Source organism: Vulpes vulpes, chromosome 8, assembly GCF_048418805.1.
Source record: "Vulpes vulpes isolate BD-2025 chromosome 8, VulVul3, whole genome shotgun sequence".
Lineage (NCBI taxonomy): Eukaryota > Metazoa > Chordata > Mammalia > Carnivora > Canidae > Vulpes > Vulpes vulpes.
This window is the reverse complement of record NC_132787.1, coordinates 12,986,278-13,004,311: the sequence shown is the minus strand read 5'-3', so window position 1 is coordinate 13,004,311 and position 18,034 is coordinate 12,986,278. Positions and strand designations below refer to the sequence as shown.

At 59.8% G+C, this 18,034-nt stretch overlaps 1 protein-coding gene across 1 annotated transcript in view; it reads left to right on the top strand.

The window, feature by feature from the left end:
• Window positions 1–7,965: 7,965 nt before the first annotated feature.
• The window catches only part of LOC112921201 (apomucin-like), a 141,824-nt gene continuing 131,755 nt past the window's right edge, over window positions 7,966–18,034 (top strand). Inside the window, exon 1 of the mRNA XM_072765092.1 lies at window positions 7,966–8,037. The gene's annotated coding sequence lies outside the window, so the exon portion shown is untranslated. The remainder of the gene's footprint in view (window positions 8,038–18,034) is intronic.

The window sequence follows — 18,034 nt, the reverse complement described above, 5'->3', positions numbered from 1 at the left end:
GAGGAGCGAACGTTTTGTGACTTCTTTGCTCCTGAGCTGCGCCTTTGTCGAGTCTAGACTCGAGGGCGTTCCGTGCTGCACGTGGTGCGCGGGGAGTCCAAGCAGGCCGTGCGGCGCCCCACGAAACACAGGGGCAGAGCGAGCTCAGAGGCCATAAGGGTTGGACCTCTGGGGCCTGGGTGACTTGGCATTTGTTTGGTCCCGGCCCTGTCAGTGCCGTGCAGCTCTCCTGGCTGGGCCAGTGACTTCCCTCTTGGGAGCCCAGTCCGGTGGGCGTGGGGGCGGTGGTGGAGCTGGTGGTGAGTTGGCAGGTGCAGAGGGAGAGAGGGAGAGAGGATCTTCAGCAGGCTGCGCCCAGAGCAGGCTGCCCTCCGAGGGCCTTGCTCCCACCAGCCTGAGGTCATGACCCCATCGCCCATCAAGAGTCAGTCGCTTCCCGGACCGGGTCACCCCTGATCTTGACCATCATATCTCTCTTCTTTGTGGGCAGGAACCACTCTAGGTCTTCGGAGTGAACCTTCTGGGACAGGTGAGTATCTTCCTTGCTGGCTTTGGAGGTCCAAAAGCAAACACATCTCCCAGTGCCCACTAGCAGTCCCGTTGGCTTCGTCAGGGAGCGCTGATAGGGCATAGGAAGACGGCTTCGGACAGAGCGTTGCAGACAAGTAACGTGGCGAGGATGCGGCAGGAATCGACAGGCCTAGCGGACCCGACATGTCATTAGATTGTCTCTGACCAGGTTCTAAGGCCTGGCTCTAACAGCGTCTCCAGGCCTCTTTCCTTCCTTTCCATCCCCTCGTGAGAAAGAATCGATCCCAGAATTCACTAAATCCCATCGAGCCCCGACTGAAAGCAACAGGTTGAGAGTAGACAGAACGATGCCTCTCTGTCAGGATACCTTGTGCTCCTTGCATGTGTGAGGTGAAAGGAGCAAGTGGCTGTGTCACGAGAGTTCTTCCCCGTGACTCTCACCCCTGAGCGACAGGGTCTTCAGGGCCCAACGTTCCCTTCCTTTGCATGTCACCTCCTGCGGAGCATTAGGGGACGGTGCCGTGGCCCCAAATCGAGACGCGGGCCACAAAGATTTCAATAAGCAATAAGCAGAGACCTAGAGAGATCGATAGGCGAGTCCATAAGTAGGTGAGGAGAGAAATGAGAAAAGAAATGGGCATGATTGAGGAACCTGGCCACTAAGGAGGGACGTCAACCAGTCCATCAGTGAATGGATCGAGTCAAAGGCTTGAGGCCCACCAGGAAAGAGTCAGGAGGGAAAGCCTACCTTGCGGGGAGGTCGTATGAGAGGAAAGGGTTAGCCGACCCTTGACAGAGAGTCCGTGGAACCACGCCTCCGTGTTCTGGGGTGGGCACACGTGAGGGAAGGGGGAAATCCCCCTTGGGGAGTCCCATGCCAGTGTGGTTGAGGTGAGAGGTCTCTTTTGTGTTTGTTTCAGGTGTTGGCGGGAGTCCGGTTGCCACGACCCTGGAAGCTGGCAGCGTGGGCAGGACCTCAGGAGGCCCCGGCTTCACCAGTCCTGGGCGCGGAGCAGGTGAGTGGAGTTCAGAAGCCAGGGTCGCCTCCACCCACGCCAAAGCGACCGGCATGGGGCCACGCTGCTGATCACGATCACGGTTGACAAGCCAAGGACACGTGAGCCCTTGGCTGGAGACTTGTGGGCCCTGAGAGACTCTGGCAGCAGGTGTGTACCTCTGCATCATGGTCCAGAGAGGCAACGTGGGACGGGACCGCTCCTGGGGATTGATGCCCTAAGGCGGGGCCGGCCGTGGTCTTGCTGGGTTGGGTCTCCCCTGCCACACCCTTGGAGACTCACCACGTGTGTTGCCCCTGCCCTCAGGGAGAAATGAGAGTTTGCATGGCAGGCTCGTGCCGAGAGCTCTCCTCCAGTAGAGCAGCGCCAAGCCAGAGTCTGGGAGGCTTCCAGGTCGATGGGGGCCTTTAGGGACATGGGCGAGGCGGGGCGTGTTGATCAAGATTCCAATTCCACAAGGTGGAATCAGAAGGATGAAGTCATGCAGGCTGGTGGGTCAGCTGCTGCGTGTTTTGGCCGTGAGGCAGCATGGACAGGGGGTTTGAGCAGGCTACTCCAAGGGGGGTTCACAGGGGAGCGCCATCCAGAGCTCGTTGTTCCTGGCCTGAGATGTGGGGAGAAGTGAGGTGCAGCCGGCCAGGCGAGTTGATGTGTACCCAGGAATGGCTGAGGTTGCCTTTGGCTTCCCCGGTTGAACAGAGGTGCCCCTCTCCTCCTGGTGAACGGCCTTTGCCCAGAAGCCTCCAAAGAGGGCAGATGGGGAAGTTGATGGAATTGCCCTCTGACCCCAGATGCCTCGAGAAGCGCTCTTAGCTGCGGCGGCCTGGGTTTGGCGAGGGGATGTGCTGCCCCCCAGCCCCGTGCCCTAGGCGATAGTGACACGTCTATGCCACGGGAACGCAGATGCTGCCTGGTCTGGACGGGAAGACTTGGCTGGCAGGGTTGGAAGCATTTGAGGTCTCGAGTGTCCGCTGATGTGCTGTCTCTCTTCTTCTGTTTTCTTCAGGGGGACCCGGCAGCCCGACCACAATTGCCAGAGGAGGTAAAGAAGGAAGCACCCCCATGGCCCCTAGCCCGGGAGGGACCAGGCTGCGGTTCCAAGAGCAGTCAGCAGAGAACTTTGGGGCCCTAGGAAATGGCCCTGAGTGGGACCCAGGTCGCGCTGCAGACTGAGCTGCTCATTCTAGGACGTGGAGATGAGCTAGCTAGCTGGGGCCATCCTAGGAGTCCCTGCGCGACCCTTTGAGGCTAGGAAGCTCCCTGCTGTCCTCCCCGCAAAGGGTGTGGTATGCAGGCAGGCTGCTGCCACGCTGGAGGTCAAAGACCTTCCCCTTGTCGTGGCAGGGACCCCAGAAGGTCCTGAGGGCTTGACAGCAGCACCCGGCAGTGAGAGCACACGTGGAGACCTCGGCGCCCCAGGCACGACCTTGGGAGGCAGAGCAGGTATGCCAAGTCGGGAGCTTCTTCTCAGGCACCTCCCGCAAGCGGCCAGTGGCTCATGCCAGGAGGGAGTGGCTCCTGGTCAAGTGGGAGGGCCCGTCCTCAGGAGCAGACGCTCCGTGTGTTTGGGGCCTTTGTGGCAGCGTGTCTGTCGCATGAGCTCAGACGTGAGTAGCTTGCCACTCCCTCACTCCTTTGGAGAAGTCTCACGGAAAAGTGTTCTCCAACCACCTATGGATCCTGTGCTTTTGGTGAAGCGAGGAGGAGCGAACGTTTTGTGACTTCTTTGCTCCTGAGCTGCGCCTTTGTCGAGTCTAGACTCGAGGGCGTTCCGTGCTGCACGTGGTGCGCGGGGAGTCCAAGCAGGCCGTGCGGCGCCCCACGAAACACAGGGGCAGAGCGAGCTCAGAGGCCATAAGGGTTGGACCTCTGGGGCCTGGGTGACTTGGCATTTGTTTGGTCCCGGCCCTGTCAGTGCCGTGCAGCTCTCCTGGCTGGGCCAGTGACTTCCCTCTTGGGAGCCCAGTCCGGTGGGCGTGGGGGCGGTGGTGGAGCTGGTGGTGAGTTGGCAGGTGCAGAGGGAGAGAGGGAGAGAGGATCTTCAGCAGGCTGCGCCCAGAGCAGGCTGCCCTCCGAGGGCCTTGCTCCCACCAGCCTGAGGTCATGACCCCATCGCCCATCAAGAGTCAGTCGCTTCCCGGACCGGGTCACCCCTGATCTTGACCATCATATCTCTCTTCTTTGTGGGCAGGAACCACTCTAGGTCTTCGGAGTGAACCTTCTGGGACAGGTGAGTATCTTCCTTGCTGGCTTTGGAGGTCCAAAAGCAAACACATCTCCCAGTGCCCACTAGCAGTCCCGTTGGCTTCGTCAGGGAGCGCTGATAGGGCATAGGAAGACGGCTTCGGACAGAGCGTTGCAGACAAGTAACGTGGCGAGGATGCGGCAGGAATCGACAGGCCTAGCGGACCCGACATGTCATTAGATTGTCTCTGACCAGGTTCTAAGGCCTGGCTCTAACAGCGTCTCCAGGCCTCTTTCCTTCCTTTCCATCCCCTCGTGAGAAAGAATCGATCCCAGAATTCACTAAATCCCATCGAGCCCCGACTGAAAGCAACAGGTTGAGAGTAGACAGAACGATGCCTCTCTGTCAGGATACCTTGTGCTCCTTGCATGTGTGAGGTGAAAGGAGCAAGTGGTGTGTCACGAGAGTTCTTCCCCGTGACTCTCACCCCTGAGCGACAGGGTCTTCAGGGCCCAACGTTCCCTTCCTTTGCATGTCACCTCCTGCGGAGCATTAGGGGACGGTGCCGTGGCCCCAAATCGAGACGCGGGCCACAAAGATTTCAATAAGCAATAAGCAGAGACCTAGAGAGATCGATAGGCGAGTCCATAAGTAGGTGAGGAGAGAAATGAGAAAAGAAATGGGCATGATTGAGGAACCTGGCCACTAAGGAGGGACGTCAACCAGTCCATCAGTGAATGGATCGAGTCAAAGGCTTGAGGCCCACCAGGAAAGAGTCAGGAGGGAAAGCCAACCTTGCGGGGAGGTCGTATGAGAGGAAAGGGTTAGCCGACCCTTGACAGAGAGTCCGTGGAACCACGCCTCCGTGTTCTGGGGTGGGCACACGTGAGGGAAGGGGGAAATCCCCCTTGGGGAGTCCCATGCCAGTGTGGTTGAGGTGAGAGGTCCCTTGTGTGTTTGTGTCAGGTGTTGTCGGGAGTCCGGTTGCCACGACCCTGGAAGCTGGCAGCGTGGGCAGGACCGCAGGGGGCCCCGGCTTCACCAGTCCTGGGCGCGGAGCAGGTGAGTGGAGTTCAGAAGCCAGGGTCGCCTCCACCCACGCCAAAGCGACCGGCATGGGGCCACGCTGCTGATCACGATCACGGTTGACAAGCCAAGGACACGTGAGCCCTTGGCTGGAGACTTGTGGGCCCTGAGAGACTCTGGCAGCAGGTGTGTACCTCTGCATCATGGTCCAGAGAGGCAACGTGGGACGGGACCGCTCCTGGGGATTGATGCCCTAAGGCGGGGCCGGCCGTGGTCTTGCTGGGTTGGGTCTCCCCTGCCACACCCTTGGAGACTCACCACGTGTGTTGCCCCTGCCCTCAGGGAGAAATGAGAGTTTGCATGGCAGGCTCGTGCCGAGAGCTCTCCTCCAGTAGAGCAGCGCCAAGCCAGAGTCTGGGAGGCTTCCAGGTCGATGGGGGCCTTTAGGGACATGGGCGGGGCATGTTGATCAAGATTCCAATTCCACAAGGTGGAATCAGAAGGACGGAGTCATGCAGACTGGTGGGTCAGCTGCTGCGTGTTTTGGCCGTGAGGCAGCATGGACAGGGGGTTTGAGCAGGCTACTCCAAGGGGGGTTCACAGGGGAGCGCCATCCAGAGCTCGTTGTTCCTGGCCTGAGATGTGGGGAGAAGTGAGGTGCAGCCGGCCAGGCGAGTTGATGTGTACCCAGGAATGGCTGAGGTTGCCTTTGGCTTCCCCGGTTGAACAGAGGTGCCCCTCTCCTCCTGGTGAACGGCCTTTGCCCAGAAGCCTCCAAAGAGGGCAGATGGGGAAGTTGATGGAATTGCCCTCTGACCCCAGATGCCTCGAGAAGCGCTCTTAGCTGCGGCGGCCTGGGTTTGGCGAGGGGATGTGCTGCCCCCCAGCCCCGTGCCCTAGGCGATAGTGACACGTCTATGCCACGGGAACGCAGATGCTGCCTGGTCTGGACGGGAAGACTTGGCTGGCAGGGTTGGAAGCATTTGAGGTCTCGAGTGTCCGCTGATGTGCTGTCTCTCTTCTTCTGTTTTCTTCAGGGGGACCCGGCAGCCCGACCACAATTGCCAGAGGAGGTAAAGAAGGAAGCACCCCCATGGCCCCTAGCCCGGGAGGGACCAGGCTGCGGTTCCAAGAGCAGTCAGCAGAGAACTTTGGGGCCCTAGGAAATGGCCCTGAGTGGGACCCAGGTCGCGCTGCAGACTGAGCTGCTCATTCTAGGACGTGGAGATGAGCTAGCTAGCTGGGGCCATCCTAGGAGTCCCTGCGCGACCCTTTGAGGCTAGGAAGCTCCCTGCTGTCCTCCCCGCAAAGGGTGTGGTATGCAGGCAGGCTGCTGCCACGCTGGAGGTCAAAGACCTTCCCCTTGTCGTGGCAGGGACCCCAGAAGGTCCTGAGGGCTTGACAGCAGCACCCGGCAGTGAGAGCACACGTGGAGACCTCGGCGCCCCAGGCACGACCTTGGGAGGCAGAGCAGGTATGCCAAGTCGGGAGCTTCTTCTCAGGCACCTCCCGCAAGCGGCCAGTGGCTCATGCCAGGAGGGAGTGGCTCCTGGTCAAGTGGGAGGGCCCGTCCTCAGGAGCAGACGCTCCGTGTGTTTGGGGCCTTTGTGGCAGCGTGTCTGTCGCATGAGCTCAGACGTGAGTAGCTTGCCACTCCCTCACTCCTTTGGAGAAGTCTCACGGAAAAGTGTTCTCCAACCACCTATGGATCCTGTGCTTTTGGTGAAGCGAGGAGGAGCGAACGTTTTGTGACTTCTTTGCTCCTGAGCTGCGCCTTTGTCGAGTCTAGACTCGAGGGCGTTCCGTGCTGCACGTGGTGCGCGGGGAGTCCAAGCAGGCCGTGCGGCGCCCCACGAAACACAGGGGCAGAGCGAGCTCAGAGGCCATAAGGGTTGGACCTCTGGGGCCTGGGTGACTTGGCATTTGTTTGGTCCCGGCCCTGTCAGTGCCGTGCAGCTCTCCTGGCTGGGCCAGTGACTTCCCTCTTGGGAGCCCAGTCCGGTGGGCGTGGGGGCGGTGGTGGAGCTGGTGGTGAGTTGGCAGGTGCAGAGGGAGAGAGGGAGAGAGGATCTTCAGCAGGCTGCGCCCAGAGCAGGCTGCCCTCCGAGGGCCTTGCTCCCACCAGCCTGAGGTCATGACCCCATCGCCCATCAAGAGTCAGTCGCTTCCCGGACCGGGTCACCCCTGATCTTGACCATCATATCTCTCTTCTTTGTGGGCAGGAACCACTCTAGGTCTTCGGAGTGAACCTTCTGGGACAGGTGAGTATCTTCCTTGCTGGCTTTGGAGGTCCAAAAGCAAACACATCTCCCAGTGCCCACTAGCAGTCCCGTTGGCTTCGTCAGGGAGCGCTGATAGGGCATAGGAAGACGGCTTCGGACAGAGCGTTGCAGACAAGTAACGTGGCGAGGATGCGGCAGGAATCGACAGGCCTAGCGGACCCGACATGTCATTAGATTGTCTCTGACCAGGTTCTAAGGCCTGGCTCTAACAGCGTCTCCAGGCCTCTTTCCTTCCTTTCCATCCCCTCGTGAGAAAGAATCGATCCCAGAATTCACTAAATCCCATCGAGCCCCGACTGAAAGCAACAGGTTGAGAGTAGACAGAACGATGCCTCTCTGTCAGGATACCTTGTGCTCCTTGCATGTGTGAGGTGAAAGGAGCAAGTGGCTGTGTCACGAGAGTTCTTCCCCGTGACTCTCACCCCTGAGCGACAGGGTCTTCAGGGCCCAACGTTCCCTTCCTTTGCATGTCACCTCCTGCGGAGCATTAGGGGACGGTGCCGTGGCCCCAAATCGAGACGCGGGCCACAAAGATTTCAATAAGCAATAAGCAGAGACCTAGAGAGATCGATAGGCGAGTCCATAAGTAGGTGAGGAGAGAAATGAGAAAAGAAATGGGCATGATTGAGGAACCTGGCCACTAAGGAGGGACGTCAACCAGTCCATCAGTGAATGGATCGAGTCAAAGGCTTGAGGCCCACCAGGAAAGAGTCAGGAGGGAAAGCCAACCTTGCGGGGAGGTCGTATGAGAGGAAAGGGTTAGCCGACCCTTGACAGAGAGTCCGTGGAACCACGCCTCCGTGTTCTGGGGTGGGCACACGTGAGGGAAGGGGGAAATCCCCCTTGGGGAGTCCCATGCCAGTGTGGTTGAGGTGAGAGGTCCCTTGTGTGTTTGTGTCAGGTGTTGTCGGGAGTCCGGTTGCCACGACCCTGGAAGCTGGCAGCGTGGGCAGGACCGCAGGGGGCCCCGGCTTCACCAGTCCTGGGCGCGGAGCAGGTGAGTGGAGTTCAGAAGCCAGGGTCGCCTCCACCCACGCCAAAGCGACCGGCATGGGGCCACGCTGCTGATCACGATCACGGTTGACAAGCCAAGGACACGTGAGCCCTTGGCTGGAGACTTGTGGGCCCTGAGAGACTCTGGCAGCAGGTGTGTACCTCTGCATCATGGTCCAGAGAGGCAACGTGGGACGGGACCGCTCCTGGGGATTGATGCCCTAAGGCGGGGCCGGCCGTGGTCTTGCTGGGTTGGGTCTCCCCTGCCACACCCTTGGAGACTCACCACGTGTGTTGCCCCTGCCCTCAGGGAGAAATGAGAGTTTGCATGGCAGGCTCCTGCCGAGAGCTCTCCTCCAGTAGAGCAGCGCCAAGCCAGAGTCTGGGAGGCTTCCAGGTCGATGGGGGCCTTTAGGGACATGGGCGGGGCATGTTGATCAAGATTCCAATTCCACAAGGTGGAATCAGAAGGACGGAGTCATGCAGACTGGTGGGTCAGCTGCTGCGTGTTTTGGCCGTGAGGCAGCATGGACAGGGGGTTTGAGCAGGCTACTCCAAGGGGGGTTCACAGGGGAGCGCCATCCAGAGCTCGTTGTTCCTGGCCCGAGATGTGGGGAGAAGTGAGGTGCGGCCGGCCAGGCGAGTTGATGTGTACCCAGGAATGGCTGAGGTTGCCTTTGGCTTCCCCGGTTGAACAGAGGTGCCCCTCTCCTCCTGGTGAACGGCCTTTGCCCAGAAGCCTCCAAAGAGGGCAGATGGGGAAGTTGATGGAATTGCCCTCTGACCCCAGATGCCTCGAGAAGCGCTCTTAGCTGCGGCGGCCTGGGTTTGGCGAGGGGATGTGCTGCCCCCCAGCCCCGTGCCCTAGGCGATAGTGACACGTCTATGCCACGGGAACGCAGATGCTGCCTGGTCTGGACGGGAAGACTTGGCTGGCAGGGTTGGAAGCATTTGAGGTCTCGAGTGTCCGCTGATGTGCTGTCTCTCTTCTTCTGTTTTCTTCAGGGGGACCCGGCAGCCCGACCACAATTGCCAGAGGAGGTAAAGAAGGAAGCACCCCCATGGCCCCTAGCCCGGGAGGGACCAGGCTGCGGTTCCAAGAGCAGTCAGCAGAGAACTTTGGGGCCCTAGGAAATGGCCCTGAGTGGGACCCAGGTCGCGCTGCAGACTGAGCTGCTCATTCTAGGACGTGGAGATGAGCTAGCTAGCTGGGGCCATCCTAGGAGTCCCTGCGCGACCCTTTGAGGCTAGGAAGCTCCCTGCTGTCCTCCCCGCAAAGGGTGTGGTATGCAGGCAGGCTGCTGCCACGCTGGAGGTCAAAGACCTTCCCCTTGTCGTGGCAGGGACCCCAGAAGGTCCTGAGGGCTTGACAGCAGCACCCGGCAGTGAGAGCACACGTGGAGACCTCGGCGCCCCAGGCACGACCTTGGGAGGCAGAGCAGGTATGCCAAGTCGGGAGCTTCTTCTCAGGCACCTCCCGCAAGCGGCCAGTGGCTCATGCCAGGACGGAGTGGCTCCTGGTCAAGTGGGAGGGCCCGTCCTCAGGAGCAGACGCTCCGTGTGTTTGGGGCCTTTGTGGCAGCGTGTCTGTCGCATGAGCTCAGACGTGAGTAGCTTGCCACTCCCTCACTCCTTTGGAGAAGTCTCACGGAAAAGTGTTCTCCAACCACCTATGGATCCTGTGCTTTTGGTGAAGCGAGGAGGAGCGAACGTTTTGTGACTTCTTTGCTCCTGAGCTGCGCCTTTGTCGAGTCTAGACTCGAGGGCGTTCCGTGCTGCACGTGGTGCGCGGGGAGTCCAAGCAGGCCGTGCGGCGCCCCACGAAACACAGGGGCAGAGCGAGCTCAGAGGCCATAAGGGTTGGACCTCTGGGGCCTGGGTGACTTGGCATTTGTTTGGTCCCGGCCCTGTCAGTGCCGTGCAGCTCTCCTGGCTGGGCCAGTGACTTCCCTCTTGGGAGCCCAGTCCGGTGGGCGTGGGGGCGGTGGTGGAGCTGGTGGTGAGTTGGCAGGTGCAGAGGGAGAGAGGGAGAGAGGATCTTCAGCAGGCTGCGCCCAGAGCAGGCTGCCCTCCGAGGGCCTTGCTCCCACCAGCCTGAGGTCATGACCCCATCGCCCATCAAGAGTCAGTCGCTTCCCGGACCGGGTCACCCCTGATCTTGACCATCATATCTCTCTTCTTTGTGGGCAGGAACCACTCTAGGTCTTCGGAGTGAACCTTCTGGGACAGGTGAGTATCTTCCTTGCTGGCTTTGGAGGTCCAAAAGCAAACACATCTCCCAGTGCCCACTAGCAGTCCCGTTGGCTTCGTCAGGGAGCGCTGATAGGGCATAGGAAGACGGCTTCGGACAGAGCGTTGCAGACAAGTAACGTGGCGAGGATGCGGCAGGAATCGACAGGCCTAGCGGACCCGACATGTCATTAGATTGTCTCTGACCAGGTTCTAAGGCCTGGCTCTAACAGCGTCTCCAGGCCTCTTTCCTTCCTTTCCATCCCCTCGTGAGAAAGAATCGATCCCAGAATTCACTAAATCCCATCGAGCCCCGACTGAAAGCAACAGGTTGAGAGTAGACAGAACGATGCCTCTCTGTCAGGATACCTTGTGCTCCTTGCATGTGTGAGGTGAAAGGAGCAAGTGGCTGTGTCACGAGAGTTCTTCCCCGTGACTCTCACCCCTGAGCGACAGGGTCTTCAGGGCCCAACGTTCCCTTCCTTTGCATGTCACCTCCTGCGGAGCATTAGGGGACGGTGCCGTGGCCCCAAATCGAGACGCGGGCCACAAAGATTTCAATAAGCAATAAGCAGAGACCTAGAGAGATCGATAGGCGAGTCCATAAGTAGGTGAGGAGAGAAATGAGAAAAGAAATGGGCATGATTGAGGAACCTGGCCACTAAGGAGGGACGTCAACCAGTCCATCAGTGAATGGATCGAGTCAAAGGCTTGAGGCCCACCAGGAAAGAGTCAGGAGGGAAAGCCTACCTTGCGGGGAGGTCGTATGAGAGGAAAGGGTTAGCCGACCCTTGACAGAGAGTCCGTGGAACCACGCCTCCGTGTTCTGGGGTGGGCACACGTGAGGGAAGGGGGAAATCCCCCTTGGGGAGTCCCATGCCAGTGTGGTTGAGGTGAGAGGTCTCTTTTGTGTTTGTTTCAGGTGTTGGCGGGAGTCCGGTTGCCACGACCCTGGAAGCTGGCAGCGTGGGCAGGACCTCAGGAGGCCCCGGCTTCACCAGTCCTGGGCGCGGAGCAGGTGAGTGGAGTTCAGAAGCCAGGGTCGCCTCCACCCACGCCAAAGCGACCGGCATGGGGCCACGCTGCTGATCACGATCACGGTTGACAAGCCAAGGACACGTGAGCCCTTGGCTGGAGACTTGTGGGCCCTGAGAGACTCTGGCAGCAGGTGTGTACCTCTGCATCATGGTCCAGAGAGGCAACGTGGGACGGGACCGCTCCTGGGGATTGATGCCCTAAGGCGGGGCCGGCCGTGGTCTTGCTGGGTTGGGTCTCCCCTGCCACACCCTTGGAGACTCACCACGTGTGTTGCCCCTGCCCTCAGGGAGAAATGAGAGTTTGCATGGCAGGCTCGTGCCGAGAGCTCTCCTCCAGTAGAGCAGCGCCAAGCCAGAGTCTGGGAGGCTTCCAGGTCGATGGGGGCCTTTAGGGACATGGGCGAGGCGGGGCGTGTTGATCAAGATTCCAATTCCACAAGGTGGAATCAGAAGGATGAAGTCATGCAGGCTGGTGGGTCAGCTGCTGCGTGTTTTGGCCGTGAGGCAGCATGGACAGGGGGTTTGAGCAGGCTACTCCAAGGGGGGTTCACAGGGGAGCGCCATCCAGAGCTCGTTGTTCCTGGCCTGAGATGTGGGGAGAAGTGAGGTGCAGCCGGCCAGGCGAGTTGATGTGTACCCAGGAATGGCTGAGGTTGCCTTTGGCTTCCCCGGTTGAACAGAGGTGCCCCTCTCCTCCTGGTGAACGGCCTTTGCCCAGAAGCCTCCAAAGAGGGCAGATGGGGAAGTTGATGGAATTGCCCTCTGACCCCAGATGCCTCGAGAAGCGCTCTTAGCTGCGGCGGCCTGGGTTTGGCGAGGGGATGTGCTGCCCCCCAGCCCCGTGCCCTAGGCGATAGTGACACGTCTATGCCACGGGAACGCAGATGCTGCCTGGTCTGGACGGGAAGACTTGGCTGGCAGGGTTGGAAGCATTTGAGGTCTCGAGTGTCCGCTGATGTGCTGTCTCTCTTCTTCTGTTTTCTTCAGGGGGACCCGGCAGCCCGACCACAATTGCCAGAGGAGGTAAAGAAGGAAGCACCCCCATGGCCCCTAGCCCGGGAGGGACCAGGCTGCGGTTCCAAGAGCAGTCAGCAGAGAACTTTGGGGCCCTAGGAAATGGCCCTGAGTGGGACCCAGGTCGCGCTGCAGACTGAGCTGCTCATTCTAGGACGTGGAGATGAGCTAGCTAGCTGGGGCCATCCTAGGAGTCCCTGCGCGACCCTTTGAGGCTAGGAAGCTCCCTGCTGTCCTCCCCGCAAAGGGTGTGGTATGCAGGCAGGCTGCTGCCACGCTGGAGGTCAAAGACCTTCCCCTTGTCGTGGCAGGGACCCCAGAAGGTCCTGAGGGCTTGACAGCAGCACCCGGCAGTGAGAGCACACGTGGAGACCTCGGCGCCCCAGGCACGACCTTGGGAGGCAGAGCAGGTATGCCAAGTCGGGAGCTTCTTCTCAGGCACCTCCCGCAAGCGGCCAGTGGCTCATGCCAGGAGGGAGTGGCTCCTGGTCAAGTGGGAGGGCCCGTCCTCAGGAGCAGACGCTCCGTGTGTTTGGGGCCTTTGTGGCAGCGTGTCTGTCGCATGAGCTCAGACGTGAGTAGCTTGCCACTCCCTCACTCCTTTGGAGAAGTCTCACGGAAAAGTGTTCTCCAACCACCTATGGATCCTGTGCTTTTGGTGAAGCGAGGAGGAGCGAACGTTTTGTGACTTCTTTGCTCCTGAGCTGCGCCTTTGTCGAGTCTAGACTCGAGGGCGTTCCGTGCTGCACGTGGTGCGCGGGGAGTCCAAGCAGGCCGTGCGGCGCCCCACGAAACACAGGGGCAGAGCGAGCTCAGAGGCCATAAGGGTTGGACCTCTGGGGCCTGGGTGACTTGGCATTTGTTTGGTCCCGGCCCTGTCAGTGCCGTGCAGCTCTCCTGGCTGGGCCAGTGACTTCCCTCTTGGGAGCCCAGTCCGGTGGGCGTGGGGGCGGTGGTGGAGCTGGTGGTGAGTTGGCAGGTGCAGAGGGAGAGAGGGAGAGAGGATCTTCAGCAGGCTGCGCCCAGAGCAGGCTGCCCTCCGAGGGCCTTGCTCCCACCAGCCTGAGGTCATGACCCCATCGCCCATCAAGAGTCAGTCGCTTCCCGGACCGGGTCACCCCTGATCTTGACCATCATATCTCTCTTCTTTGTGGGCAGGAACCACTCTAGGTCTTCGGAGTGAACCTTCTGGGACAGGTGAGTATCTTCCTTGCTGGCTTTGGAGGTCCAAAAGCAAACACATCTCCCAGTGCCCACTAGCAGTCCCGTTGGCTTCGTCAGGGAGCGCTGATAGGGCATAGGAAGACGGCTTCGGACAGAGCGTTGCAGACAAGTAACGTGGCGAGGATGCGGCAGGAATCGACAGGCCTAGCGGACCCGACATGTCATTAGATTGTCTCTGACCAGGTTCTAAGGCCTGGCTCTAACAGCGTCTCCAGGCCTCTTTCCTTCCTTTCCATCCCCTCGTGAGAAAGAATCGATCCCAGAATTCACTAAATCCCATCGAGCCCCGACTGAAAGCAATAGGTTGAGAGTAGACAGAACCATGCCTCTCTGTCAGGATACCTCGTGCTCCTTGCGTGCGTGAGGTGAAAGGAGCAAGTGGCTGTGTCACGAGAGTTCTTCCCCGTGACTCTCACCCCTGAGCGACAGGGTCTTCAGGGCCCAACGTTCCCTTCCTTTGCATGTCACCTCCTGCGGAGCATTAGGGGACGGTGCCGTGGCCCCAAATCGAGACGCGGGCCACAAAGATTTCAATAAGCAATAAGCAGAGACCTAGAGAGATCGATAGGCGAGTCCATAAGTAGGTGAGGAGAGAAATGAGAAAAGAAATGGGCATGATTGAGGAACCTGGCCACTAAGGAGGGACGTCAACCAGTCCATCAGTGAATGGATCGAGTCAAAGGCTTGAGGCCCACCAGGAAAGAGTCAGGAGGGAAAGCCAACCTTGCGGGGAGGTCGTATGAGAGGAAAGGGTTAGCCGACCCTTGACAGAGAGTCCGTGGAACCACGCCTCCGTGTTCTGGGGTGGGCACACGTGAGGGAAGGGGGAAATCCCCCTTGGGGAGTCCCATGCCAGTGTGGTTGAGGTGAGAGGTCTCTTTTGTGTTTGTTTCAGGTGTTGGCGGGAGTCCGTTTGCCACGACCCTGGAAGCTGGCAGCGTGGGCAGGACCTCAGGAGGCCCCGGCTTCACCAGTCCTGGGCGCGGAGCAGGTGAGTGGAGTTCAGAAGCCAGGGTCGCCTCCACCCACGCCAAAGCGACCGGCATGGGGCCACGCTGCTGATCACGATCACAGTTGACAAGCCAAGGACACGTGAGCCCTTGGCTGGAGACTTGTGGGCCCTGAGAGACTCTGGCAGCAGGTGTGTACCTCTGCATCATGGTCCAGAGAGGCAACGTGGGACGGGACCGCTCCTGGGGATTGATGCCCTAAGGCGGGGCCGGCCGTGGTCTTGCTGGGTTGGGTCTCCCCTGCCACACCCTTGGAGACTCACCACGTGTGTTGCCCCTGCCCTCAGGGAGAAATGAGAGTTTGCATGGCAGGCTCGTGCCGAGAGCTCTCCTCCAGTAGAGCAGCGCCAAGCCAGAGTCTGGGAGGCTTCCAGGTCGATGGGGGCCTTTAGGGACATGGGCGAGGCGGGGCGTGTTGATCAAGATTCCAATTCCACAAGGTGGAATCAGAAGGATGGAGTCATGCAGGCTGGTGGGTCAGCTGCTGCGTGTTTTGGCCGTGAGGCAGCATGGACAGGGGGTTTGAGCAGGCTACTCCAAGGGGGGTTCACAGGGGAGCGCCATCCAGAGCTCGTTGTTCCTGGCCCGAGATGTGGGGAGAAGTGAGGTGCAGCCGGTCAGGCGAGTTGATGTGTACCCAGGAATGGCAGAGGTTGCCTTTGGCTTCCCCGGTTGAACAGAGGTGCCCCTCTCCTCCTGGTGAACGGCCTTTGCCCAGAAGCCTCCAAAGAGGGCAGATGGGGAAGTTGATGGAATTGCCCTCTGACCCCAGATGCCTCGAGAAGCGCTCTTAGCTGCGGCGGCCTGGGTTTGGCGCGGGGATGTGCTGCCCCCCAGCCCCGTGCCCTAGGCGATAGTGACACGTCTATGCCACGGGAACGCAGATGCTGCCTGGTCTGGACGGGAAGACTTGGCTGGCAGGGTTGGAAGCATTTGAGGTCTCGAGTGTCCGCTGATGTGCTGTCTCTCTTCTTCTGTTTTCTTCAGGGGGACCCGGCAGCCCGACCACAATTGCCAGAGGAGGTAAAGAAGGAAGCACCCCCATGGCCCCTAGCCCGGGAGGGACCAGGCTGCGGTTCCAAGAGCAGTCAGCAGAGAACTTTGGGGCCCTAGGAAATGGCCCTGAGTGGGACCCAGGTCGCGCTGCAGACTGAGCTGCTCATTCTAGGACGTGGAGATGAGCTAGCTAGCTGGGGCCATCCTAGGAGTCCCTGCGCGACCCTTTGAGGCTAGGAAGCTCCCTGCTGTCCTCCCCGCAAAGGGTGTGGTATGCAGGCAGGCTGCTGCCACGCTGGAGGTCAAAGACCTTCCCCTTGTCGTGGCAGGGACCCCAGAAGGTCCTGAGGGCTTGACAGCAGCACCCGGCAGTGAGAGCACACGTGGAGACCTCGGCGCCCCAGGCACGACCTTGGGAGGCAGAGCAGGTATGTCAAGTCGGGAGCTTCTTCTCAGGCACCTCCCGCAAGCGGCCAGTGGCTCATGCCAGGAGGGAGTGGCTCCTGGTCAAGTGGGAGGGCCCGTCCTCATGAGCAGACGCTCCGTGTGTTTGGGGCCTTTGTGGCAGCGTGTCTGTCGCATGAGCTCAGACGTGAGTAGCTTGCCACTCCCTCACTCCTTTGGAGAAGTCTCACGGAAAAGTGTTCTCCAACCACCTATGGATCCTGTGCTTTTGGTGAAGCGAGGAGGAGCGAACGTTTTGTGACTTCTTTGCTCCTGAGCTGCGCCTTTCTCGAGTCTAGACTCGAGGGCGTTCCGTGCTGCACGTGGTGCGCGGGGAGTCCAAGCAGGCCGTGCGGTGCCCCACGAAACACAGGGGCAGAGCGAGCTCAGAGGCCATAAGGGTTGGACCTCTGGGGCCTGGGTGACTTGGCATTTTCTTGGTCCCGGCCCTGTCAGTGCCGTGCAGCTCTCCTGGCTGGGCCAGTGACTTCCCTCTTGGGAGCCCAGTCCGGTGGGTGTGGGGGCGGTGGTGGAGCTGGTGGTGAGTTGGCAGGTGCAGAGGGAGAGAGGGAGAGAGGATCTTCAGCAGGCTGGGCCCAGAGCAGGCTGCCCTCCGAGGGCCTTGCTCCCACCAGCCTGAGGTCATGACCCCATCGCCCATCAAGAGTCAGTCGCTTCCCGGACCGGGTCACCCCTGATCTTGACCATCATTTCTCTCTTCTTTGTGGGCAGGAACCACTCTAGGTCTTCGGAGTGAACCTTCTGGGACAGGTGAGTATCTTCCTTGCTGGCTTTGGAGGTCCAAAAGCAAACACATCTCCCAGTGCCCACTAGCAGTCCCGTTGGCTTCGTCAGGGAGCGCTGATAGGGCATAGGAAGACGGCTTCGGACAGAGCCTTGCAGACAAGTAACGTGGCGAGGATTCGGCAGGAATCGACGGGCCTAGCGGACCCGACATGTCATTAGATTGTCTCTGACCGGGTCCTAAGGCCTGGCTCTAACAGCGTCTCCAGGCCTCTTTCCTTCCTTTCCATCCCCTCGTGAGAAAGAATCGATCCCAGAATTCACTAAATCCCATCGAGCCCCGACTGAAAGCAATAGGTTGAGAGTAGACAGAACCATGCCTCTCTGTCAGGATACCTCGTGCTCCTTGCATGTGTGAGGTGAAAGGAGCAAGTGGCTGTGTCACGAGAGTTCTTCCCCGTGACTCTCACCCCTGAGCGACAGGGTCTTCAGGGCCCAACGTTCCCTTCCTTTGCGAGTCACCTCCTGCGGAGCAGTAGGGGACGGTGCGGTGGCCCCAAATCGAGACGCGGGCCACAAAGATTTCAATAATCAATGAGAAGAGACCTAGAGAGATCGATAGGCGAGTCCATAAGTAGGTGAGGAGAGAAATGAGAAAAGAAATGGGCATGACTGAGGAACCTAGCCACTAAGGAGGGACGTCAACCCGTCCATCAGTGAATGGATCAAGTCAAAGGCTTGAGGCCCACCAGGAAAGAGTCAGGAGGGAAAGCCAACCTTGCGGGGAGGTCGTATGAGAGGAAAGGGTTAGCCGACCCTTGACAGAGAGTCCGTGGAACCACGCCTCCGTGTTCTGGGGTGGGCACACGTGAGGGAAGGGGGAAATCCCCCTTGGGGAGTCCCATGCCAGTGTGGTTGAGGTGAGAGGTCTCTTTTGTGTTTGTTTCAGGTGTTGGCGGGAGTCCGTTTGCCACGACCCTGGAAGCTGGCAGCGTGGGCAGGACCTCAGGAGGCCCCGGCTTCACCAGTCCTGGGCGCGGAGCAGGTGAGTGGAGTTCAGAAGCCAGGGTCGCCTCCACCCACGCCAAAGCGACCTGCATGGGGCCACGCTGCTGATCACGATCACGGTTGACAAGCCAAGGACACGTGAGCCCTTGGCTGGAGACTTGTGGGCCCTGAGAGACTCTGGCAGCAGGTGTGTACCTCTGCATCATGGTCCAGAGAGGCAACGTGGGACGGGACCGCTCCTGGGGATTAATGCCCTAAGGCGGGGCCGGCCGAGGTCTTGCTGGGTTGGGTCTCC